Raw genomic sequence first — 25,293 nt, 5'->3', positions numbered from 1 at the left:
CTCGTCGTAGTAACGGTCCCCGGCAGCCGAGCCCTCGTCGACAATTGTTTCCCCGGCAGCCGAGCCCTCGTCGTAGTAACGGTTCCCGGCAGCCGAGCCCTCGTCGTAGTAACGATCCCCGGCAGACGAGCCCTCGTCGTAGTAATGGTCCCCGGCAGTCGAGCCCTCGTCGACAATTTTTTCCCCGGCAGCCGAGCCCTCGTTGTAGTAATGGTCCCCGGCAGTCGAGCCCTCGTCGTAGTAATGGTCCCCGGCAGTCGAGCCCTCGTCGACAGTTTTTTCCCCGGCAGCCGAGCCCTCGTCGTAGTAATGGTCCCCGGCAGCCGAGCCCTCGTCGTAGTAATGGTCCCCGGCAGCCGAGCCCTCGTCGTAGTAACGGTCCCCGGCAGCCGAGCCCTCGTCGTAGTAATGGTCCCCAGCAGCCGAGCCCTCGTCGTAGTAACGGTCCCCGGCAGACGAGCCCTCGTCGTAGTAATGGTCCCCGGCAGCCGAGCCCTCGTCGTAGTAATGGTCTCCGGCAGCCGAGTCCTCGTCGACAATTTTTTCCCCGGCAGCCGAGCCCTCGTTGTAGTAATGGTCCCCGGCAGTCGAGCCCTCGTCGACAATTTTTTCCCCGGCAGCCGTTGTCCTCGTCGTAGTAATGGTCCCCGGCAGCCGAGCCCTCGTCGACAATTGTTTCCCCGGCAGCCGAGCCCTCGTCGTAGTAATGGTCCCCGGCAGCCGAGCCCTCGTCGACAATTGTTTCCCCGGCAGCCGAGCCCTCGTCGTAGTAACGGTCCCCAGCAGACGAGCCCTCGTCGTAGTAACGGTCCCCGGCAGCCGAGCCCTCGTCGTAGTAATGGTCCCCGGCAGCCGAGACCTCGTCGTAGTAACGGTCCCCGGCAGCCGAGCCCTCGTCGTAGTAATGGTCCCCGGCAGCCGAGCCCTCGTCGTAGTAACGGTCCCCGGAAGCCGAGCCCTCGTCGTAGTAATGGTCCCCGGCAGCCGAGCCCTCGTCGTAGTAACGGTCCCCGGCAGCCGAGCCCTCGTCGTAGTAACGGTCCCCGGCAGCTGAGCCCTCGTCGTAGTAATGGTCCCCGGAAGACGAGCCCTCGTCGTAATAACGGTCCCCGGCAGCCGAGCCCTCGTCGTAGTAACGGTCCCCGGCAGTCGAGCCCTCGTCGTAGTAACGGTCCCCGGCAGCCGAGCCCTCGTCGTAGTAATGGTCCCCGGCAGCCGAGCCCTCGTCGTAGTAATGGTCCCCGGCAGCCGAGCCCTCGTCGACAATTGTGTCCCCGGCAGCCGAGCCCTCGTCGTAGTAACGGTCCCCGGCAGACGAGCCCTCGTCGTAGTAATGGTCCCCGGCAGCCGAGCCCTCGTCGTAGTAATGGTCCCCGGCAGCCGAGCCCTCGTCGACAATTGTGTCCCCGGCAGCCGAGCCCTCGTCGTAGTAATGGTCCCCGGCAGCCGAGCCCTCGTCGTAGTAACGGTCCCCGGCAGACGAGCCCTCGTCGTAGTAACGATCCCCGGCAGCCGAGCCCTCATCGTAGTAATGGTCCCCGGCAGCCGAGCCCTCGTCGTAGTAACGGTCCCCGGCAGACGAGCCCTCGTCGTAGTAATGGTCCCCGGCAGCCGAGTCCTCGTCGTAGTAACGGTCCCCGGCAGCTGAGCCCTCGTCGTAGTAATGGTCCCCGGCAGCCGAGCCCTCGTCGTAGTAACGGTCCCCGGCAGACGAGCCCTCGTCGTAGTAATGGTCCCCGGCAGACGAGCCCTCGTCGTAGTAATGGTCCCCGGCAGCCGAGCCCTCGTCGACAATTGTTTCCCCGGCAGCCGAGCCCTCGTCGTAGTAATGGTCCCCGGCAGCCGAGCCCTCGTCGTAGTAACGGTCCCCGGCAGCCGAGCCCTCGTCGACAATTGTTTCCCCCGGCAGCCGAGCCCTCGTCGTAGTAACGGTTCCCGGCAGCCGAGCCCTCGTCGTAGTAACGATCCCCGGCAGACGAGCCCTCGTCGTAGTAATGGTCCCCGGCAGTCGAGCCCTCGTCGACAATTTTTTCCCCGGCAGCCGAGCCCTCGTTGTAGTAATGGTCCCCGGCAGTCGAGCCCTCGTCGACAATTTTTTCCCCGGCAGCCGAGCCCTCGTCGTAGTAATGGTGCCCGACAGCCGAGCCCTCGTCGTAATAACGGTCCCCGGCAGCCGAGCCCTCGTCGTAGTAATGGTCCCTGGTAGCAAAGCCCTCGTCGTAGTAATGGTCCCCGGCAGCCGAGCCCTCGTCGTAGTAATGGTCCCCGGCAGTCGAGCCCTCGTCGACAGTTTTTTCCCCGGCAGCCGAGCCCTCGTCGGAGTAATGGTCCCCGGCACCGAGCCCTCGTCGACAATTGTTTCCCCGGCAGCCGAGCCCTCGTCGTAGTAATGGTCCCCGGCAGCTGAACCCTCGTCGAAGTAATGGTCCCCGGCAGCCGAGCCCTCGTCATAGTAATGGTCCCTGGTAGCAAAGCCCTCGTCGTAGTAATGGTCCCCGGCAGCCGAGCCCTCGTCATAGTAATGGTCCCCGGCAGTCGAGCCCCGCGTCGACAATTTTTTCCCCCGGCAGCCGAGCCCTCGTCGTAGTAATGGTCCCCGGCAGCCGAGCCCTCGTGGTAATAACGGTCCCCGGCAGCCGAGCCCTCATCGTAGTAACGGTCCCCGGCAGCCGAGCCCTCGTCGTAGTAACGGTCCCCCGGCAGCCGAGCCCTCGTCGTAGTAATGGTCCCCGGCAGCCGAGCCCTCGTCGTAGTAATGGTCCCCGGCAGCCGAGCCCTCGTCGACAATTGTTTCCCCGGCAGCCGAGCCCTCGTCGTAGTAATGGTCCCCGGCAGCTGAGCCCTCGTCGTAGTAACGGTCCCCGGAAGACGAGCCCTCGTCGACAATTGTGTCCCCGGCAGCCGAGCCCTCGTCGTAGTAATGGTCCCCGGCAGCCGAGCCCTCGTCGTAGTAACGGTCCCCGGCAGCCGAGCCCTCGTCGTAGTAACGGTCCCCGGCAGCCGAGCCCTCGTCGTAGTAATGGTCCCCGGCAGCCGAGCCCTCATCATAGTAACGGTCCCCGGCAGCCGAGCCATCGTCGTAGTAATGGTCCCCGGCAGCCGAGCCCTCATCGTAGTAATGGTCCCCGGCAGCCGAGCCCTCGTCGTAGTAATGGTCCCCGGCAGCTGAGCCCTCGTCGACATTTGTTTCCCCGGCAGCCGAGCCCTCGTCGTAGTAATGGTCCCCGGCAGCCGAGCCCTCGTCGTAGTAATGGTCCCCGGCAGCCGAGTCCTCATCGACAATTTTTTCCCCGGCAGCCGAGCCCTCGTCGTAGTAATGGTCCCCGGCAGCCGAGCCCTCATCGTAGTAAGGGTCCCCGGCAGCCGAGCCATCGTCGTAGTAATGGTCCCCGGCAGCCGAGCCCTCGTCGTAGTAATGGTTCCCGGCAGCCGAGCCCTCGTCGTAGTAACGGTCCCCGGCAGACGAGCCCTCGTCGTAGTAATGGTCCCCCGGCAGCCGAGCCCTCGTCGTAGTAACGGTCCCCGGCAGCCGAGCCCTCGTCGTAGTAATGGTCCCCGGCAGCCGAGCCCTCGTCGTAATAACGGTCCCCGGCAGCCGAGCCCTCGTCGTAGTAACGGTCCCCGGCAGCCGAGCCCTCGTCGTTAGTAACGGTCCCCGGCAGCCGAGCCCTCGTCGTAGTAATGGTCCCCGGCAGCCGAGCCCTCGTCGTAGTAATGGTCCCCGGCAGCCGAGCCCTCGTCGACAATTGTTTCCCCGGCAGCCGAGCCCTTGTCGTAGTAACAGTCCCCGGCAGCCGAGCCCTCGTCGTAGTAACCGTCCCCGGCAGCCGAGCCCTCGTCGTAGTAGCGGTCCACGGCAGCCGAGCCCTCGTCGTAGTAATGGTCCCCGGCAGCCGAGCCCTCGTCGTAGTAACGGTCCCCGGCAGCCGAGCCTCGTCGTAGTAATGGTCCCCGGCAGACGAGCCCTCGTCGTAGTAACGGTCCCCGGCAGACGAGCCCTCGTCGTAGTAACGGTCCCCGGCAGCCGAGCCCTCGTCGTAGTAATGGTCCCCGGCAGCCGAGCCCTCGTCGTAGTAATGGTCCCCGGCAGCCGAGCCCTCGTCGACAATTGTGTCCCCGGCAGCCGAGCCCTCGTCGTAGTAACGGTCCCCGGCAGCCGAGCCCTCGTCGTAGTAATGGTCCCCGGCAGCCGAGCCCTCGTCCGTAGTAACGGTCCCCGGCAGCCGAGCCCTCGTCGTAGTAATGGTCCCCGGCAGCCGAGCCCTCGTCGTAGTAACGGTCCCCGGCAGACGAGCCCTCGTCGTAGTAACGGTCCCCGGAAGCCGAGCCCTCGTCGTAGTAATGGTCCCCGGCAGCCGAGCCCTCGTCGACAATTTTTTCCCCGGCAGCCGAGCCCTCGTTGTAGTAATGGTCCCCGGCAGCCGAGCCCTCGTCGTAGTAACGGTCCCCGGCAGCCGAGCCCTCGTCGTAGTAACGGTCCCCGGCAGCCGAGCCCTCGTCGTAGTAATGGTCCCCGGCAGCCGAGCCCTCGTCGTAGTAATGGTCCCCGGCAGCCGAGCCCTCGTCGACAATTGTTTCCCCGGCAGCCGAGCCCTCGTCGTAGTAATGGTCCCCGGCAGCCGAGCCCTCGTCGTGAGTAACGGTCCCCGGCAGACGAGCCCTCGTCGTAGTAATGGTCCCCGGCAGCCGAGCCCTCGTCGTAGTAACGGTCCCCGGCAGCCGAGCCCTCGTCGTAGTAACGGTCCCTGGCAGCAGAGCCCTCGTCGTAGTAATGGTCCCCGGCAGCCGAGCCCTCATCGTAGTAATGGTCCCCAGCAGCCGAGCCCTCGTCGACAATTGTTTCCCCGGCAGCCGAGCCCTCGTCGTAGTAATGGTCCCCGGCAGCCGAGCCCTCGTCGTAGTAACGGTCCCCGGCAGACGAGCCCTCGTCGTAGTAATGGTCCCCGGCAGCCGAGCCCTCGTCGTAATAACGGTCCCCGGCAGCCGAGCCCTCGTCGTAGTAACGGTCCCCGGCAGCCGAGCCCTCGTCGTAGTAATGGTCCCCGGCAGCCGAGCCTCGTCGTAGTAACGGTCCCCGGCAGACGAGCCCTCGTCGTAGTAACGGTCCCCGGCAGACGAGCCCTCGTCGTAGTAATGGTCCCGGCAGCCGAGCCCTCGTCGTAGTAATGGTCCCCGGCAGCCGAGCCCTCGTCGACAATTGTGTCGCCGGCAGCCGAGCCCTCGTCGTAGTAATGGTCCCCGGCAGCCGAGCCCTCATCGTAGTAACGGTCCCCGGCAGACGAGCCCTCGTCGTAGTAACGGTCCCCGGCAGCAGAGCCCTCGTCGTTAGTAATGGTCCCCGGCAGCCGAGCCCTCGTCGTAGTAACGGTCCCCGACAGCCGAGCCCTCGTCGTAGTAACGGTCCCCGACAGCCGAGCCCTCGTCGTAGTAATGGTCCCCGGCAGCCGAGCCCTCGTCGTAGTAATGGTCCCCGGCAGCCGAGCCCTCGTCGTAGTAACGGTCCCCGGCAGCCGAGCCCTCGTCGTAGTAACGGTCCCCGGCAGCCGAGCCCTCGTCGTAGTAATGGTCCCCGGCAGCCGAGCCCTCGTCGTAGTAATGGTCCCCGGCAGCCGAGCCCCTCGTCGTAGTAATGGTCCCCGGCAGCCGAGCCCTCGTCGACAATTGTGTCGCCGGCAGCCAAGCCCTCGTCGTAGTAACGGTCCCCCGGCAGCCAAGCCCTCGTCGTAGTAATGGTCCCCGGCAGCCGAGCCCTCGTCGTAGTAACGGTCCCCGGCAGCCGAGCCCTCGTCGTAGTAATGGTCCCCGGCAGCCAAGCCCTCGTCGTAGTAACGGTCCCCGGCAGACGAGCCCTCGTCGTAGTAACGGTCCCCGGAATCCGAGCCCTCGTCGTAGTAATGGTCCCCGCAGCCGAGCCCTCGTCGTAGTAACGGTCCCCGGCAGACGAGCCCTCGTCGTAGTAATGGTCCCCGGCAGCCGAGCCCTCGTCGTAGTAACGGTCCCCGGCAGCCAAGCCCTCGTCGTAGTAACGGTCCCTGGCAGCCGAGCCCTCGTCGTAGTAATGGTCCCCGGCAGCCGAGCCCTCGTCGTAGTAATGGTCCCCGGCAGCTGAGCCCTCGTCGACAATTGTTTCCCGGCAGCCGAGCCCTCGTCGTAGTAATGGTCCCCGGCAGCCGAGCCCTCGTCGCAGTAACGGTCCCCGGCAGACGAGCCCTCGTCGTAGTAACGGTCCCCGGCATACGAGCCCTCGTCGTAGTAATGGTCCCCGGCAGCCGAGCCCTCGTCGTAATAACGGTCCCCGGCAGCCGAGACCTCGTCGACAATTGTTTCCACGGCAGCCGAGCCCTCGTCGTAGTAATGGTCCCCGGCAGCCGAGCCCTCGTCGTAGTAATGGTCCCCGGCAGCCGAGCCCTCGTCGTAGTAACGGTCCCCGGCAGACGAGCCCTCGTCGTAGTAATGGTCCCCGGCAGCCGAGCCCTCGTCGTAGTAATGGTCCCCGGCAGCCGAGCCCTCGTCGACAATTGTGTCCCCGGCAGCCGAGCCCTCGTCGTAGTAATGGTCCCCGGCAGCCGAGCCCTCGTCGTAGTAACGGTCCCCGACAGCCGAGCCCTCGTCGTAGTAACGGTCCCCGACAGCCGAGCCCTCGTCGTAGTAATGATCCCCGGCAGCCGAGCCCTCGTCGTAGTAACGGTCCCCGGCAGCCGAGCCCTCGTCGTAGTAACGGTCCCCGGCAGCCGAGCCCTCGTCGTAGTAATGGTCCCCGGCAGCCGAGCCCTCGTCGTCGTAGTAATGGTCCCCGGCAGCCGAGCCCTCGTCGTAGTAATGGTCCCCGGCAGCCGAGCCCTCGTCGACAATTGTGTCGCCGGCAGCCAAGCCCTCGTCGTAGTAACGGTCCCCGGCAGCCAAGCCCTCGTCGTAGTAATGGTCCCCGGCAGCCGAGCCCTCGTCGTAGTAACGGTCCCCGGCAGCCGAGCCCTCGTCGTAGTAATGGTCCCCGGCAGCCAAGCCCTCGTCGTAGTAACGGTCCCCGGCAGACGAGCCCTCGTCGTAGTAACGGTCCCCGGAATCCGAGCCCTCGTCGTAGTAATGGTCCCCGGCAGCCGAGCCCTCGTCGTAGTAACGGTCCCCGGCAGCCGAGCCCTCGTCGTAGTAATGGTCCCCGGCAGCCGAGCCCCTCGTCGTAGTAACGGTCCCCGGCAGCCAAGCCCTCGTCGTAGTAACGGTCCCTGGCAGCCGAGCCCTCGTCGTAGTAATGGTCCCCGGCAGCCGAGCCCTCGTCGTAGTAATGGTCCCCGGCAGCTGAGCCCTCGTCGACAATTGTTTCCCCGGCAGCCGAGCCCTCGTCGTAGTAATGGTCCCCGGCAGCCGAGCCCTCGTCGCAAGTAACGGTCCCGGCAGACGAGCCCTCGTCGTAGTAACGGTCCCCGGCATACGAGCCCTCGTCGTAGTAAATGGTCCCCGGCAGCCGAGCCCTCGTCGTAATAACGGTCCCCGGCAGCCGAGCCCTCGTCGACAATTGTTTCCACGGCAGCCGAGCCCTCGTCGTAGTAATGGTCCCCGGCAGCCGAGCCCTCGTCGTAGTAATGGTCCCCGGCAGCCGAGCCCTCGTCGTAGTAACGGTCCCCGGCAGACGAGGCCCTCGTCGTAGTAATGGTCCCCGGCAGCCGAGCCCTCGTCATAGTAATGGTCCCCGGCAGCCGAGCCCTCGTCGACAATTGTGTCCCCGGCAGCCGAGCCCTCGTCGTAGTAATGGTCCCCGGCAGCCGAGCCCTCGTCGTAGTAACGGTCCCCGGCAGACGAGCCCTCGTCGTAGTAACGGTCCCCGGCAGCCGAGCCCTCGTCGTAGTAATGGTCCCCGGCAGCCGAGCCCTCGTCGTAGTAACGGTCCCCCGGCAGACGAGCCCTCGTCGTAGTAATGGTCCCCGGCAGCCGAGCCCTCGTCGTAGTAATGGTCCCCGGCAGCCGAGCCCTCGTCGTAGTAATGGTCCCCGGCAGCCGAGCCCTCGTCGTAGTAACGGTCCCCGCAGCCGAGCCCTCGTCGTAGTAATGGTCCCAGCAGCCGAGCCCTCGTCGTAGTAACGGTCCCCGGCAGCCGAGCCCTCGTCGTAGTAATGGTCTCCGGCAGCCGAGTCCTCGTCGACAATTTTTTCCCCGGCAGCCGAGCCCTCGTTGTAGTAATGGTCCCCGGCAGTCGAGCCCTCGTCGACAATTTTTTCCCCGGCAGCCGTGTCCTCGTAGTAGTAATGGTCCCCGGCAGCCGAGCCCTCGTCGACAATTGTTTCCCCGGCAGCCGAGCCCTCGTCGTAGTAATGGTCCCCGGCAGCCGAGCCCTCGTCGACAATTGTTTCCCCGGCAGCCGAGCCCTCGTCGTAGTAACGGTCCCCAGCAGACGAGCCCTCGTCGTAGTAATGGTCCCCGGCAGCCGAGCCCTCGTCGTAGTAATGGTCCCCGGCAGCCGAGACCTCGTCGTAGTAACGGTCCCCGGCAGCCGAGCCCTCGTCGTAGTAATGGTCCCCGGCAGCCGAGCCCTCGTCGTAGTAACGGTCCCCGGCAGCCGAGCCCTCGTCGTAGTAACGGTCCCCGGCAGCCGAGCCCTCGTCGTAGTAATGGTCCCCGGCAGCCGAGCCCTCGTCGTAGTAACGGTCCCCAGCAGCCGAGCCCTCGTCGACAATTGTTTCCCCGGCAGCCGAGCCCTCGTCGTAGTAACGGTTCCCGGCAGCCGAGCCCTCGTCGTAGTAACGGTCCCCGGCAGCCGAGCCCTCGTCGTAGTAATGGTCCCCGGCAGTCGAGCCCTCGTCGACAATTTTTTCCCCGGCAGCCGAGCCCTCGTTGTAGTAATGGTCCCCGGCAGTCGAGCCCTCGTCGTAGTAATGGTCCCCGGCAGCCGAGCCCTCGTCGTAGTAATGGTCCCCGGCAGTCGAGCCCTCGTCGACAGTTTTTTCCCCGGCAGCCGAGCCCTCGTCGGAGTAATGGTCCCCGGCACCGAGCCCTCGTCGACAATTGTTTCCCCGGCAGCCGAGCCCTCGTCGTAGTAATGGTCCCCGGCAGCTGAACCCTCGTCGTAGTAATGGTCCCCGGCAGCCGAGCCCTCGTCATAGTAATGGTCCCTGGTAGCAAAGCCCTCGTCTTAGTAATGGTCCCCGGCAGCCGAGCCCTCGTCATAGTAATGGTCCCCGGCAGTCGAGCCCGCGTCGACAATTTTTTCCCCGGCAGCCGAGCCCTCGTCGTAGTAATGGTCCCCGGCAGCCGAGCCCTCGTGGTAATAACGGTCCCCGGCAGCCGAGCCCTCATCGTAGTAACGGTCCCCGGCAGCCGAGCCCTCGTCGTAGTAACGGTCCCCGGCAGCCGAGCCCTCGTCGTAGTAATGGTCCCCGGCAGCCGAGCCCTCGTCGTAGTAATGGTCCCCGGCAGCCGAGCCCTCGTCGACAATTGTTTCCCTGGCAGCCGAGCCCTCGTCGTAGTAATGGTCCCCGGCAGCTGAGCCCTCGTCGTAGTAACGGTCCCCGGAAGACGAGCCCTCGTCGTAGTAATGGTCCCCGGCAGCCGAGCCCTCGTCGTAGTAATGGTCCCCGGCAGCCGAGCCCTCATCGTAGTAACGGTCCCCGGCAGCCGAGCCCTCGTCGTAGTAATGGTCCCCGGCAGCCGAGCCCTCGTCGTAGTAATGGTCCCCGGCAGCCGAGCCCTCGTCGACAATTGTTTCCCCGGCAGCCGAGCCCTCGTCGTAGTAATGGTCCCCGGCAGCCGAGCCCTCATCGTAGTAACGGTCCCCGGCAGCCGAGCCCTCGTCGTAGTAACGGTCCCCGGCAGACGAGCCCTCGTCGTAGTAATGGTCCCCGGCAGCCGAGCCCTCGTCGTAGTAATGGTCCCCGGCAGCCAAGCCCTCGTCGTAGTAACGGTCCCCGGCAGACGAGCCCTCGTCGTAGTAACGGTCCCCCGGCAGCCGAGCCCTCGTCGTAGTAATGGTCCCCCGGCAGCCGAGCCCTCGTCGTAGTAACGGTCCCCGGCAGCCGAGCCCTCGTCGTAGTAATGGTCCCCGGCAGCCGAGCCCTCGTCGTAGTAACGGTCCCCGGCAGCCGAGCCCTCGTGGTAGTAATGGTCCCCGGCAGCCGAGCCCTCGTCGTAGTAACGGTCCCCGGCAGACGAGCCCTCGTCGTAGTAATGGTCCCCGGCAGCCGAGCCCTCGTCGTAGTAATGGTCCCCGGCAGCCGAGCCCTCGTCGACTATTGTTTCCCCGGCAGCCGAGCCCTCGTCGTAGTAATGGTCCCCGGCAGCCGAGCCCTCGTCGTACTAAAAGTCCCCGGCAGACGAGCCCTCGTCGTAGTAACGGTCCCCGGCAGCCGAGCCCTCGTCGTAGTAACGGTCCCCGGCAGCCGAGCCCTCGTCGTAGTAACGGTCCCCCGGCAGCCGAGCCCTCGTCGTAGTAACGGTCCCTGGCAGCCGAGCCCTCGTCGTAGTAATGGTCCCCGGCAGCCGAGCCCTCATCGTAGTAATGGTCCCCAGCAGCCGAGCCCTCGTCGACAATTGTTTCCCCGGCAGCCGAGCCCTCGTCGTAGTAATGGTCCCCGGCAGCCGAGTCCTCGTCGTAGTAACGGTCCCCGGCAGCCGAGCCCTCGTCGTAGTAATGGTCCCCGGCAGCCGAGCCCTCGTCGTAGTAACGGTCCCCGGCAGCCGAGCCCTCGTCGTAGTAACGGTCCCCGGCAGACGAGCCCTCGTCGTAGTAATGGTCCCCGGCAGCCGAGCCCTCGTCGTAGTAATGGTCCCCGGCAGCCGAGCCCTCGTCGTAGTAACGGTCCCCGGCAGCTGAGCCCTCGTCGTAGTAACGGTCCCCGCCAGCCGAGCCCTCGTCGTAGTAACGGTCCCCGGCAGCCGAGCCCTCGTCGTAGTAATGGTCCCCGGCAGCCGAGCCCTCGTCGTAGTAACGGTCCCCGGCAGCCGAGCCCTCGTCGACAATTGTTTCCCCGGCAGCCGAGCCCTCGTCGTAGTAACGGTTCCCGGCAGCCGAGCCCTCGTCGTAGTAACGGTCCCCGGCAGACGAGCCCTCGTCGTAGTAATGGTCCCCGGCAGTCGAGCCCTCGTCGACAATTTTTTCCCCGGCAGCCGAGCCCTCGTTGTAGTAATGGTCCCCGGCAGTCGAGCCCTCGTCGACAATTTTTTCCCCGGCAGCCGTTCCCTCGTCGTAGTAATGGTGCCCGACAGCCGAGCCCTCGTCGTAATAACGGTCCCCGGCAGCCGAACCCTCGTCGTAGTAATGGTCCCCGGCAGCCGAGCCCTCGTCGTAGTAATGGTCCCCGGCAGTCGAGCCCTCGTCGACAGTTTTTTCCCCGGCAGCCGAGCCCTCGTCGGAGTAATGGTCCCCCGGCACCGAGCCCTCGTCGACAATTGTTTCCCCGGCAGCCGAGCCCTCGTCGTAGTAATGGTCCCCGGCAGCTGAACCCTCGTCGTAGTAATGGTCCCCGGCAGCCGAGCCCTCGTCATAGTAATGGTCCCTGGTAGCAAAGCCCTCGTCGTAGTAATGGTCCCCGGCAGCCGAGCCCTCGTCATAGTAATGGTCCCCGGCAGTCGAGCCCGCGTCGACAATTTTTTCCCCGGCAGCCGAGCCCTCGTCGTAGTAATGGTCCCCGGCAGCCGAGCCCTCGTGGTAATAACGGTCCCCCGGCAGCCGAGCCCTCATCGTAGTAACGGTCCCCGGCAGCCGAGCCCTCGTCGTAGTAACGGTCCCCGGCAGCCGAGCCCTCGTCGTAGTAATGGTCCCCGGCAGCCGAGCCCTCGTCGTAGTAATGGTCCCCGGCAGCCGAGCCCTCGTCGACAATTGTTTCCCCGGCAGCCGAGCCCTAGTCGTAGTAATGGTCCCCGGCAGCTGAGCCCTCGTCGTAGTAACGGTCCCCGGAAGACGAGCCCTCGTCGTAGTAATGGTCCCCGGCAGCCGAGCCCTCGTCGTAGTAATGGTCCCCGGCAGCCGAGCCCTCATCGTAGTAACGGTCCCCGGCAGCCGAGCCCTCGTCGTAGTAATGGTCCCCGGCAGCCGAGCCCTCGTCGTAGTAATGGTCCCCGGCAGCCGAGCCCTCGTCGACAATTGTTTCCCCGGCAGCCGAGCCCTAGTCGTAGTAATGGTCCCCGGCAGCTGAGCCCTCGTCGTAGTAACGGTCCCCGGAAGACGAGCCCTCGTCGTAGTAATGGTCCCCGGCAGCCGAGCCCTCGTCGTAGTAATGGTCCCCGGCAGCCGAGCCCTCGTCGTAGTAATGGTCCCCGGCAGCCGAGCCCTCGTCGACAATTGTGTCGCCGGCAGCCAAGCCCTCGTCGTAGTAACGGTCCCCGGCAGCCAAGCCCTCGTCGTAGTAATGGTCCCCGGCAGCCGAGCCCTCGTCGTAGTAACGGTCCCCGGCAGCCGAGCCCTCGTCGTAGTAATGGTCCCCGGCAGCCAAGCCCTCGTCGTAGTAACGGTCCCCGGCAGACGAGCCCTCGTCGTAGTAACGGTCCCCGGAATCCGAGCCCTCGTCGTAGTAATGGTCCCCGGCAGCCGAGCCCTCGTCGTAGTAACGGTCCCCGGCAGCCGAGCCCTCGTCGTAGTAATGGTCCCCGGCAGCCGAGCCCTCGTCGTAGTAACGGTCCCCGGCAGCCAAGCCCTCGTCGTAGTAACGGTCCCTGGCAGCCGAGCCCTCGTCGTAGTAATGGTCCCCGGCAGCCGAGCCCTCGTCGTAGTAATGGTCCCCGGCAGCTGAGCCCTCGTCGACAATTGTTTCCCCGGCAGCCGAGCCCTCGTCGTAGTAATGGTCCCCGGCAGCCGAGCCCTCGTCGCAGTAACGGTCCCCGGCAGACGAGCCCTCGTCGTAGTAACGGTCCCCGGCATACGAGCCCTCGTCGTAGTAATGGTCCCCGGCAGCCGAGCCCTCGTCGTAATAACGGTCCCCGGCAGCCGAGCCCTCGTCGACAATTGTTTCCACGGCAGCCGAGCCCTCGTCGTAGTAATGGTCCCCGGCAGCCGAGCCCTCGTCGTAGTAATGGTCCCCGGCAGCCGAGCCCTCGTCGTAGTAACGGTCCCCGGCAGACGAGCCCTCGTCGTAGTAATGGTCCCCGGCAGCCGAGCCCTCGTCATAGTAATGGTCCCCGGCAGCCGAGCCCTCGTCGACAATTGTGTCCCCGGCAGCCGAGCCCTCGTCGTAGTAATGGTCCCCGGCAGCCGAGCCCTCGTCGTAGTAACGGTCCCCGGCAGACGAGCCCTCGTCGTAGTAACGGTCCCCGGCAGCCGAGCCCTCGTCGTAGTAATGGTCCCCGGCAGCCGAGCCCTCGTCGTAGTAACGGTCCCCGGCAGACGAGCCCTCGTCGTAGTAATGGTCCCCGGCAGCCGAGCCCTCGTCGTAGTAATGGTCCCCGGCAGCCGAGCCCTCGTCGTAGTAATGGTCCCCGGCAGCCGAGCCCTCGTCGTAGTAACGGTCCCCGGCAGCCGAGCCCTCGTCGTAGTAATGGTCCCCAGCAGCCGAGCCCTCGTCGTAGTAACGGTCCCCGGCAGCCGAGCCCTCGTCGTAGTAATGGTCTCCGGCAGCCGAGTCCTCGTCGACAATTTTTTCCCCGGCAGCCGAGCCCTCGTTGTAGTAATGGTCCCCGGCAGTCGAGCCCTCGTCGACAATTTTTTCCCCGGCAGCCGTGTCCTCGTCGTAGTAATGGTCCCCGGCAGCCGAGCCCTCGTCGACAATTGTTTCCCCGGCAGCCGAGCCCTCGTCGTAGTAATGGTCCCCGGCAGCCGAGCCCTCGTCGACAATTGTTTCCCCGGCAGCCGAGCCCTCGTCGTAGTAACGGTCCCCAGCAGACGAGCCCTCGTCGTAGTAATGGTCCCCGGCAGCCGAGCCCTCGTCGTAGTAATGGTCCCCGGCAGCCGAGACCTCGTCGTAGTAACGGTCCCCGGCAGCCGAGCCCTCGTCGTAGTAATGGTCCCCGGCAGCCGAGCCCTCGTCGTAGTAACGGTCCCCGGCAGCCGAGCCCTCGTCGTAGTAACGGTCCCCGGCAGCCGAGCCCTCGTCGTAGTAATGGTCCCCGGCAGCCGAGCCCTCGTCGTAGTAACGGTCCCCAGCAGCCGAGCCCTCGTCGACAATTGTTTCCCCGGCAGCCGAGCCCTCGTCGTAGTAACGGTTCCCGGCAGCCGAGCCCTCGTCGTAGTAACGGTCCCCGGCAGCCGAGCCCTCGTCGTAGTAATGGTCCCCGGCAGTCGAGCCCTCGTCGACAATTTTTTCCCCGGCAGCCGAGCCCTCGTTGTAGTAATGGTCCCCGGCAGTCGAGCCCTCGTCGTAGTAATGGTCCCCGGCAGCCGAGCCCTCGTCGTAGTAATGGTCCCCGGCAGTCGAGCCCTCGTCGACAGTTTTTTCCCCGGCAGCCGAGCCCTCGTCGGAGTAATGGTCCCCGGCACCGAGCCCTCGTCGACAATTGTTTCCCCGGCAGCCGAGCCCTCGTCGTAGTAATGGTCCCCGGCAGCTGAACCCTCGTCGTAGTAATGGTCCCCGGCAGCCGAGCCCTCGTCATAGTAATGGTCCCTGGTAGCAAAGCCCTCGTCTTAGTAATGGTCCCCGGCAGCCGAGCCCTCGTCATAGTAATGGTCCCCGGCAGTCGAGCCCGCGTCGACAATTTTTTCCCCGGCAGCCGAGCCCTCGTCGTAGTAATGGTCCCCGGCAGCCGAGCCCTCGTGGTAATAACGGTCCCCGGCAGCCGAGCCCTCATCGTAGTAACGGTCCCCGGCAGCCGAGCCCTCGTCGTAGTAACGGTCCCCGGCAGCCGAGCCCTCGTCGTAGTAATGGTCCCCGGCAGCCGAGCCCTCGTCGTAGTAATGGTCCCCGGCAGCCGAGCCCTCGTCGACAATTGTTTCCCTGGCAGCCGAGCCCTCGTCGTAGTAATGGTCCCCGGCAGCTGAGCCCTCGTCGTAGTAACGGTCCCCGGAAGACGAGCCCTCGTCGTAGTAATGGTCCCCGGCAGCCGAGCCCTCGTCGTAGTAATGGTCCCCGGCAGCCGAGCCCTCATCGTAGTAACGGTCCCCGGCAGCCGAGCCCTCGTCGTAGTAATGGTCCCCGGCAGCCGAGCCCTCGTCGTAGTAATGGTCCCCGGCAGCCGAGCCCTCGTCGACAATTGTTTCCCCGGCAGCCGAGCCCTCGTCGTAGTAATGGTCCCTGGCAGCCGAGCCCTCATCGTAGTAACGGTCCCCGGCAGCCGAGCCCTCGTCGTAGTAACGGTCCCCGGCAGACGAGCCCTCGTCGTAGTAATGGTCCCCGGCAGCCGAGCCCTCGTCGTAGTAATGGTCCCCGGCAGCCAAGCCCTCGTCGTAGTAACGGTCCCCGGCAGACGAGCCCTCGTCGTAGTAACGGTCCCCGGCAGCCGAGCCCTCGTCGTAGTAACGGTCCCCGGCAGCCGAGCCCTCGTCGTAGTAACGGTCCCCGGCAGCCGAGCCCTCGTCGTAGTAATGGTCCCCGGCAGCCGAGCCCTCGTCGTAGTAACGGTCCCCGGCAGCCGAGCCCTCGTCGTAGTAATGGTCCCCGGCAGCCGAGCCCTCGTCGTAGTAACGGTCCCCGGCAGACGAGCCCTCGTCGTAGTAATGGTCCCCGGCAGCCGAGCCCTCGTCGTAGTAATGGTCCCCGGCAGCCGAGCCCTCGTCGACTATTGTTTCCCCGGCAGCCGAGCCCTCGTCGTAGTAATGGTCCCCGGCAGCCGAGCCCTCGTCGTACTAAAAGTCCCCGGCAGACGAGCCCTCGTCGTAGTAACGGTCCCCGGCAGCCGAGCCCTCGTCGTAGTAACGGTCCCCGGCAGCCGAGCCCTCGTCGTAGTAACGGTCCCCGGCAGCCGAGCCCTCGTCGTAGTAACGGTCCCTGGCAGCCGAGCCCTCGTCGTAGTAATGGTCCCCGGCAGCCGAGCCCTCATCGTAGTAATGGTCCCCAGCAGCCGAGCCCTCGTCGACAATTGTTTCCCCGGCAGCCGAGCCCTCGTCGTAGTAATGGTCCCCGGCAGCCGAGCCCTCGTCGTAGTAACGGTCCCCGGCAGCCGAGCCCTCGTCGTAGTAATGGTCCCCGGCAGCCGAGCCCTCGTCGTAGTAACGGTCCCCGGCAGCCGAGCCCTCGTCGTAGTAACGGTCCCCGGCAGACGAGCCCTCGTCGTAGTAATGGTCCCCGGCAGCCGAGCCCTCGTCGTAGTAATGGTCCCCGGCAGCCGAGCCCTCGTCGTAGTAACGGTCCCCGGCAGCTGAGCCCTCGTCGTAGTAACGGTCCCCGCCAGCCGAGCCCTCGTCGTAGTAACGGTCCCCGGCAGCCGAGCCCTCGTCGTAGTAATGGTCCCCGGCAGCCGAGCCCTCGTCGTAGTAACGGTCCCCGGCAGCCGAGCCCTCGTCGACAATTGTTTCCCCGGAAGCCGAGCCCTCGTCGTAGTAACGGTTCCCGGCAGCCGAGCCCTCGTCGTAGTAACGGTCCCCGGCAGACGAGCCCTCGTCGTAGTAATGGTCCCCGGCAGTCGAGCCCTCGTCGACAATTTTTTCCCCGGCAGCCGAGCCCTCGTTGTAGTAATTGTCCCCGGCAGTCGAGCCCTCGTCGACAATTTTTTCCCCGGCAGCCGTTCCCTCGTCGTAGTAATGGTGCCCGACAGCCGAGCCCTCGTCGTAATAACGGTCCCCGGCAGCCGAGCCCTCGTCGTAGTAATGGTCCCCGGCAGCCGAGCCCTCGTCGTAGTAATGGTCCCCGGCAGTCGAGCCCTCGTCGACAGTTTTTTCCCCGGCAGCCGAGCCCTCGTCGGAGTAATGGTCCCCGGCAGCTGAACCCTCGTCGTAGTAATGGTCCCCGGCAGCCGAGCCCTCGTCATAGTAATGGTCCCTGGTAGCAAAGCCCTCGTCGTAGTAATGGTCCCCGGCAGCCGAGCCCTCGTCATAGTAATGGTACCCGGCAGTCGAGCCCGCGTCGACAATTTTTTCCCCGGCAGCCGAGCCCTCGTCGTAGTAATGGTCCCCGGCAGCCGAGCCCTCGTGGTAATAACGGTCCCCGGCAGCCGAGCCCTCATCGTAGTAACGGTCCCCGGCAGCCGAGCCCTCGTCGTAGTAACGGTCCCCGGCAGCCGAGCCCTCGTCGTAGTAATGGTCCCCGGCAGCCGAGCCCTCGTCGTAGTAATGGTCCCCGGCAGCCGAGCCCTCGTCGACAATTGTTTCCTCGGCAGCCGAGCCCTCGTCGTAGTAATGGTCCCCGGCAGCTGAGCCCTCGTCGTAGTAACGGTCCCCCGAAGACGAGCCCTCGTCGTAGTAATGGTCCCCGGCAGCCGAGCCCTCGTCGTAGTAATGGTCCCCGGCAGCCGAGCCCTCATCGTAGTAACGGTCCCCGGCAGCCGAGCCCTCGTCGTAGTAATGGTCCCCGGCAGCCGAGCCCTCGTCGTAGTAATGGTCCCCGGCAGCCGAGCCCTCGTCGACAATTGTTTCCACGGCAGCCGAGCCCTCGTCGTAGTAATGGTCCCCGGCAGCCGAGCCCTCGTCGTAGTAACGGTCCCCGGCAGACGAGCCCTCGTCGTAGTAATGGTCCCCGGCAGCCGAGCTCTCGTCGTAACAACGGTCCCCGGCAGCCGAGCCCTCGTCGTAGTAACGGTCCCCGGCAGTCGAGCCCTCGTCGTAGTAACGGTCCCCGGCAGCCGAGCCCTCGTCGTAGTAATGGTCCCCGGCAGCCGAGCCCTCGTCGTAGTAATGGTCCCCGGCAGCCGAGCCCTCGTCGTAGTAACGGTCCCTGGCAGCCGAGCCCTCGTCGACAATTGTGTCCCCGGCAGCCGAGCCCTCGTCGTAGTAACGGTCCCCGGCAGACGAGCCCTCGTCGTAGTAATGGTCCCCGGCAGCCGAGCCCTCGTCGTAGTAATGGTCCCCGGCAGCCGAGCCCTCGTCGACAATTGTGTCCCCGGCAGCCGAGCCCTCGTCGTAGTAACGGTCCCCGGCAGCCGAGCCCTCGTCGTAGTAACGGTCCCCGGCAGCCGAGCCCTCGTCGTAGTAACGGTCCCTGGCAGCCGAGCCCTCGTCGTAGTAATGGTCCCCGGCAGCCGAGCCCTCATCGTAGTAATGGTCCCCAGCAGCCGAGCCCTCGTCGACAATTGTTTCCCCGGCAGCCGAGCCCTCGTCGTAGTAATGGTCCCCCGGCAGCCGAGCCCTCGTCGTAGTAACGGTCCCCGGCAGCCGAGCCCTCGTCGTAGTAATGGTCCCCGGCAGCCGAGCCCTCGTTGTAGTAACGGTCCCCGGCAGCCGAGCCCTCGTCGTAGTAACGGTCCCCGGCAGCTGAGCCCTCGTCGTAGTAACGGTCCCCGGCAGCCGAGCCCTCGTCGACAATTGTTTCCCCGGCAGCCGAGCCCTCGTCGTAGTAACGGTTCCCGGCAGCCGAGCCCTCGTCGTAGTAACGGTCCCCGGCAGACGAGCCCTCGTCGTAGTAATGGTCCCCGGCAGTCGAGCCCTCGTCGACAATTTTTTCCCCGGCAGCCGAGCCCTCGTTGTAGTAATGGTCCCCGGCAGTCGAGCCCTCGTCGACAATTTTTTCCCCGGCAGCCGTTCCCTCGTCGTAGTAATGGTGCCCGACAGCCGAGCCCTCGTCGTAATAACGGTCCCCGGCAGCCGAGCCCTCGTCGTAGTAATGGTCCCCGGCAGCCGAGCCCTCGTCGTAGTAATGGTCCCCGGCAGTCGAGCCCTCGTCGACAGTTTTTTCCCCGGCAGCCGAGCCCTCGTCGGAGTAATGGTCCCCGGCACCGAGCCCTCGTCGACAATTGTTTCCCCGGCAGCCGAGCCCTCGTCGTAGTAATGGTCCCCGGCAGCTGAACCCTCGTCGTAGTAATGGTCCCCGGCAGCCGAGCCCTCGTCATAGTAATGGTCCCTGGTAGCAAAGCCCTCGTCGTAGTAATGGTCCCCGGCAGCCGAGCCCTCGTCATAGTAATGGTCCCCGGCAGTCGAGCCCGCGTCGACAATTTTTTCCCCGGCAGCCGAGCCCTCGTCGTAGTAATGGTCCCCGGCAGCCGAGCCCTCGTGGTAATAACGGTCTCCGGCAGCCGAGCCCTCATCGTAGTAACGGTCCCCGGCAGCCGAGCCCTCGTCGTAGTAACGGTCCCCGGCAGCCGAGCCCTCGTCGTAGTAATGGTCCCCGGCAGCCGAGCCCTCGTCGTAGTAACGGTCCCCGGCAGACGAGCCCTCGTCGTAGTAATGGTCCCCGGCAGCCGAGCCCTCGTCGTAGTAACGGTCCCCGGCAGCTGAGCCCTCGTCGTAGTAACGGTCCCCGGCAGCCGAGCCCTCGTCGTAGTAACGGTCCCCGGCAGCCGAGCCCTCGTCGTAGTAATGGTCCCCGGCAGCCGAGCCCTCGTCGTAGTAACGGTCCCCGGCAGCCGAGCCCTCGTCGTAGTAACGGTCCCTGGCAGCCGAGCCCTCGTCGTAGTAATGGTCCCCGGCAGCCGAGCCCTCATCGTAGTAATGGTCCCCAGCAGCCGAGCCCTCGTCGACAATTGTTTCCACGGCAGCCGAGCCCTCGTCGTAGTAATGGTCCCCGGCAGCCGAGCCCTCGTCGTAGTAACGGTCCCCGGCAGCCGAGCCCTCGTCGTAGTAATGGTCCCCGGCAGCCGAGCCCTCGTCGTAGTAATGGTCCCCGGCAGCCGAGCCCTCGTCGTAGTAACGGTCCCCGGCAGCCGAGCCCTCGTCGTAGTAATGGTCCCCAGCAGCCGAGCCCTCGTCGTAGTAACGGTCCCCGGCAGACGAGCCCTCGTCGTAGTAATGGTCCCCGGCAGCCGAGCCCTCGTCGTAGTAATGGTCCCCGGCAGCCGAGCCCTCGTCGACAATTGTTTCCCCGGCAGCCGAGCCCTCGTCGTAGTAACGGTCCCCGGCAGTCGAGCCCTCGTCGTAGTAACGGTACCCGGCAGCCGAGCCCTCGTCGTAGTAATGGTCCCCGGCAGCCGAGCCCTCGTCGACAATTGTTTCCCCGGCAGCCGAGCCCTCGTCGTAGTAACGGTCCCCGGCAGACGAGCCCTCGTCGTAGTAATGGTCCCCGGCAGCCGAGCCCTCGTCGTAGTAATGGTCCCCGGCAGTCGAGCCCTCGTCGACAATTTTTTCCCCGGCAGATGAGCCCTCGTCGTAGTAATGGTCCCCGGCAGTCGAGCCCTCGTCGACAATTTTTTCCCCGGCAGCCGAGCCCTCGTCGTAGTAATGGTCCCCGGCAGCCGAGCCCTCGTCGTAATAACGGTCCCCGGCAGCCGAGCCCTCGTTGTAGTAACGGTCCCCGGCAGCCGAGCCCTCGTCGTAGTAATGGTCCCCGGCAGCCGAGCCCTCGTCGTAGTAATGGTCCCCGGCAGCCGAGCCCTCGTCGACAATAGTGTCCCCGGCAGCCGAGCCCTCGTCGTAGTAACGGTCCCCGGCAGCCGAGCCCTCGTCGTAGTAATGGTCCCCGGCAGCCGAGCCCTCGTCGTAGTAATGGTCCCCGGCAGCCGAGCCCTCGTCGTAGTAAGGGTCCCCGGCAGCCGAGCCCTCGTCGTACTAACGGTCCCCGGCAGACGAGCCCTCGTCGTAGTAACGGTCCCCGGCAGCCGAGCCCTCGTCGTAGTAATGGTCCCCGGCAGCCGAGCCCTCGTCGTAGTAACGGTCCCCGGCAGCCGAGCCCTCGTCGTAGTAACGGTCCCCGGCAGCCGAGCCCTCGTCGTAGTAACGGTCCCCGGCAGCCGAGCCCTCGTCGTAGTAACGGTCCCCGGCAGCCGAGCCCTCGTCGTAGTAATGGTCCCCGGCAGCCGAGCCCTCGTCGTAGTAACGGTCCCCGGCAGACGAGCCCTCGTCGTAGTAATGGTCCCCGGCAGCCGAGCCCTCGTCGTAGTAACGGTCCCCGGCAGCCGAGCCCTCGTCGTAGTAACGGTCCCTGGCAGCCGAGCCCTCGTCGTAGTAATGGTCCCCGGCAGCCGAGCCCTCATCGTAGTAATGGTCCCCAGCAGCCGAGCCCTCGTCGACAATTGTTTCCCCGGCAGCCGAGCCCTCGTCGTAGTAATGGTCCCCGGCAGCCGAGCCCTCGTCGTAGTAACGGTCCCCGGCAGACGAGCCCTCGTCGTAGTAATGGTCCCCGGCAGCCGAGCCCTCGTCATAATAACGGTCCCCGGCAGCCGAGCCCTCGTCGTAGTAATGGTCCCCGGCAGACGAGCCCTCGTCGTAGTAATGGTCCCCGGCAGCCGAGCCCTCGTCGTAGTAACGGTCCCCGGCAGACGAGCCCTCGTCGTAGTAATGGTCCCCGGCAGACGAGCCCTCGTCGTAGTAACGGTCCCCGGCAGCTGAGCCCTCGTCGTAGTAACGGTCCCCGGCAGCCGAGCCCTCGTCGTAGTAACGGTCCCCGGCAGCCGAGCCCTCGTCGTAGTAATGGTCCCCGGCAGCCGAGCCCTCGTCGTAGTAACGGTCCCCGGCAGCCGAGCCCTCGTCGACAATTGTTTCCCCGGCAGCCGAGCCCTCGTCGTAGTAACGGTTCCCGGCAGCCGAGCCCTCGTCGTAGTAACGGTCCCCGGCAGACGAGCCCTCGTCGTAGTAATGGTCCCCGGCAGTCGAGCCCTCGTCGACAATTTTTTCCCCGGCAGCCGAGCCCTCGTTGTAGTAATGGTCCCCGGCAGTCGAGCCCTCGTCGACAATTTTTTCCCCGGCAGCCGTTCCCTCTTCGTAGTAATGGTGCCCGACAGCCGAGCCCTCGTCGTAATAACGGTCCCCGGCAGCCGAGCCCTAGTCGTAGTAATGGTCCCTGGTAGCAAAGCCCTCGTCGTAGTAATGGTCCCCGGCAGCCGAGCCCTCGTCGTAGTAATGGTCCCCGGCAGTCGAGCCCTCGTCGACAGTTTTTTCCCCGGCAGCCGAGCCCTCGTCGGAGTAATGGTCCCCGGCACCGAGCCCTCGTCGACAATTGTTTCCCCGGAAGCCGAGCCCTCGTCGTAGTAATGGTCCCCGGCAGCTGAACCCTCGTCGTAGTAATGGTCCCCGGCAGCCGAGCCCTCGTCATAGTAATGGTCCCTGGTAGCAAAGCCCTCGTCGTAGTAATGGTCCCCGGCAGCCGAGCCCTCGTCATAGTAATGGTCCCCGGCAGTCGAGCCCGCGTCGACAATTTTTTCCCCGGCAGCCGAGCCCTCGTCGTAGTAATGGTCCCCGGCAGCCGAGCCCTCGTCGTAATAACAGTCCCCGGCAGCCGAGCCCTCATCGTAGTAACGGTCCCCGGCAGCCGAGCCCTCGTCGTAGTAACGGTCCCCGGCAGCCGAGCCCTCGTCGTAGTAATGGTCCCCGGCAGCCGAGCCCTCGTCGTAGTAATGGTCCCCGGCAGCCGAGCCCTCGTCGACAATTGTTTCCCCGGCAGCCGAGCCCTCGTCGTAGTAATGGTCCCCGGCAGCTGAGCCCTCGTCGTAGTAACGGTCCCCGGAAGACGAGCCCTCGTCGTAGTAATGGTCCCCGGCAGCCGAGCCCTCGTCGTAGTAATGGTCCCCGGCAGCCGAGCCCTCGTCGTAGTAACGGTCCCCGGCAGCCGAGCCCTCGTCGTAGTAATGGTCCCCGGCAGCCGAGCCCTCGTCGACAATTGTTTCCACGGCAGCCGAGCCCTCGTCGTAGTAATGGTCCCCGGCAGCCGAGCCCTCGTCGTAGTAACGGTCCCCGGCAGCCGAGCCCTCGTCGTAGTAATGGTCCCCGGCAGCCGAGCCCTCGTCGTAGTAACGGTCCCCGGCAGCTGAGCCCTCGTCGTAGTAATGGTCCCCGGCAGCCGAGCCCTCGTCGTAATAACGGTCCCCGGCAGCCGAGCCCTCGTCGTAGTAACGGTCCCCGGCAGTCGAGCCCTCGTCGTAGTAACGGTCCCCGGCAGCCGAGCCCTCGTCGTAGTAATGGTCCCCGGCAGCCGAGCCCTCGTCGTAGTAATGGTCCCCGGCAACCGAGCCCTCGTCGACAATTGTGTCCCCGGCAGCCGAGCCCTCGTCGTAGTAACGGTCCCCGGCAGACGAGCCCTCGTCGTAGTAATGGTCCCCGGCAGCCGAGCCCTCGTCGTAGTAATGGTCCCCGGCAGCCGAGCCCTCGTCGACAATTGTGTCCCCGGCAGCCGAGCCCTCGTCGTAGTAATGGTCCCCGGCAGCCGAGCCCTCGTCGTAGTAACGGTCCCCGGCAGCCGAGCCCTCGTCGTAGTAATGGTCCCCGGCAGCCGAGCCCTCGTCGTAGTAACGGTCCCCGGCAGACGAGCCCTCGTCGTAGTAATGGTCCCCGGCAGCCGAGCCCTCGTCGTAGTAATGGTCCCCGGCAGCCGAGCCCTCGTCGTAGTAACGGTCCCCGGCAGCCGAGCCCTCGTCATAGTAATGGTCCCCGGCAGCCGAGCCCTCGTCGTAGTAACGGTCCCCGGCAGACGAGCCCTCGTCGTAGTAATGGTCCCCGGCAGCCGAGCCCTCGTCGTAGTAATGGTCCCCGGCAGCCGAGCCCTCGTCGACAATTGTTTCCCCGGCAGCCGAGCCCTCGTCGTAGTAATGGTCCCCGGCAGCCGAGCCCTCGTCGTAGTAATGGTCCCCGGCAGCCGAGCCCTCGTCGACAATTGTTTCCCCGGCAGCCGAGCCCTCGTCGTAGTAATGGTCCCCGGCAGCCGAGCCCTCGTCGTAGTAATGGTCCCCGGCAGCCGAGCCCTCGTCGACAATTGTTTCCCCGGCAGCCGAGCCCTCGTCGTAGTAACGGTCCCCGGCAGTCGAGCCCTCGTCGTAGTAACGGTACCCGGCAGCCGAGCCCTCGTCGTAGTAATGGTCCCCGGCAGCCGAGCCCTCGTCGACAATTGTTTCCCCGGCAGCCGAGCCCTCGTCGTAGTAACGGTCCCCGGCAGACGAGCCCTCGTCGTAGTAATGGTCCCCGGCAGCCGAGCCCTCGTCGTAGTAATGGTCCCCGGCAGTCGAGCCCTCGTCGACAATTTTTTCCCCGGCAGATGAGCCCTCGTCGTAGTAATGGTCCCCGGCAGTCGAGCCCTCGTCGACAATTTTTTCCCCGGCAGCCGAGCCCTCGTCGTAGTAATGGTCCCCGGCAGCCGAGCCCTCGTCGTAATAACGGTCCCCGGCAGCCGAGCCCTCGTTGTAGTAACGGTCCCCGGCAGCCGAGCCCTCGTCGTAGTAATGGTCCCCGGCAGCCGAGCCCTCGTCGTAGTAATGGTCCCCGGCAGCCGAGCCCTCGTCGACAATAGTGTCCCCGGCAGCCGAGCCCTCGTCGTAGTAACGGTCCCCGGCAGCCGAGCCCTCGTCGTAGTAATGGTCCCCGGCAGCCGAGCCCTCGTCGTAGTAATGGTCCCCGGCAGCCGAGCCCTCGTCGTAGTAAGGGTCCCCGGCAGCCGAGCCCTCGTCGTAGTAACGGTCCCCGGCAGCCGAGCCCTCGTCGTAGTAACGGTCCCCGGCAGCCGAGCCCTCGTCGTAGTAACGGTCCCCGGCAGCCGAGCCCTCGTCGTAGTAACGGTCCCCGGCAGCCGAGCCCTCGTCGTAGTAACGGTCCCCGGCAGCCGAGCCCTCGTCGTAGTAATGGTCCCCGGCAGCCGAGCCCTCGTCGTAGTAACGGTCCCCGGCAGACGAGCCCTCGTCGTAGTAATGGTCCCCGGCAGCCGAGCCCTCGTCGTAGTAACGGTCCCCGGCAGCCGAGCCCTCGTCGTAGTAACGGTCCCTGGCAGCCGAGCCCTCGTCGTAGTAATGGTCCCCGGCAGCCGAGCCCTCATCGTAGTAATGGTCCCCAGCAGCCGAGCCCTCGTCGACAATTGTTTCCCCGGCAGCCGAGCCCTCGTCGTAGTAATGGTCCCCGGCAGCCGAGCCCTCGTCGTAGTAACGGTCCCCGGCAGACGAGCCCTCGTCGTAGTAATGGTCCCCGGCAGCCGAGCCCTCGTCATAATAACGGTCCCCGGCAGCCGAGCCCTCGTCGTAGTAACGGTCCCCGGCAGCCGAGCCCTCGTCGTAGTAATGGTCCCCGGCAGCCGAGCCCTCGTCGTAGTAACGGTCCCCGGCAGACGAGCCCTCGTCGTAGTAACGGTCCCCGGCAGCCGAGCCCTCGTCGTAGTAACGGTCCCCGGCAGCCGAGCCCTCGTCGTAGTAATGGTCCCCGGCAGCCGAGCCCTCGTCGTAGTAACGGTCCCCGGCAGCCGAGCCCTCGTCGACAATTGTTTCCCCGGCAGCCGAGCCCTCGTCGTAGTAACGGTTCCCGGCAGCCGAGCCCTCGTCGTAGTAACGGTCCCCGGCAGACGAGCCCTCGTCGTAGTAATGGTCCCCGGCAGTCGAGCCCTCGTCGACAATTTTTTCCCCGGCAGCCGAGCCCTCGTTGTAGTAATGGTCCCCGGCAGTCGAGCCCTC

Source organism: Harpia harpyja, chromosome 8 (assembly GCF_026419915.1).
Source record: "Harpia harpyja isolate bHarHar1 chromosome 8, bHarHar1 primary haplotype, whole genome shotgun sequence".
Taxonomy (NCBI): Eukaryota; Metazoa; Chordata; class Aves; order Accipitriformes; family Accipitridae; genus Harpia; species Harpia harpyja.
This window is presented reverse-complemented; position numbering follows the sequence as displayed.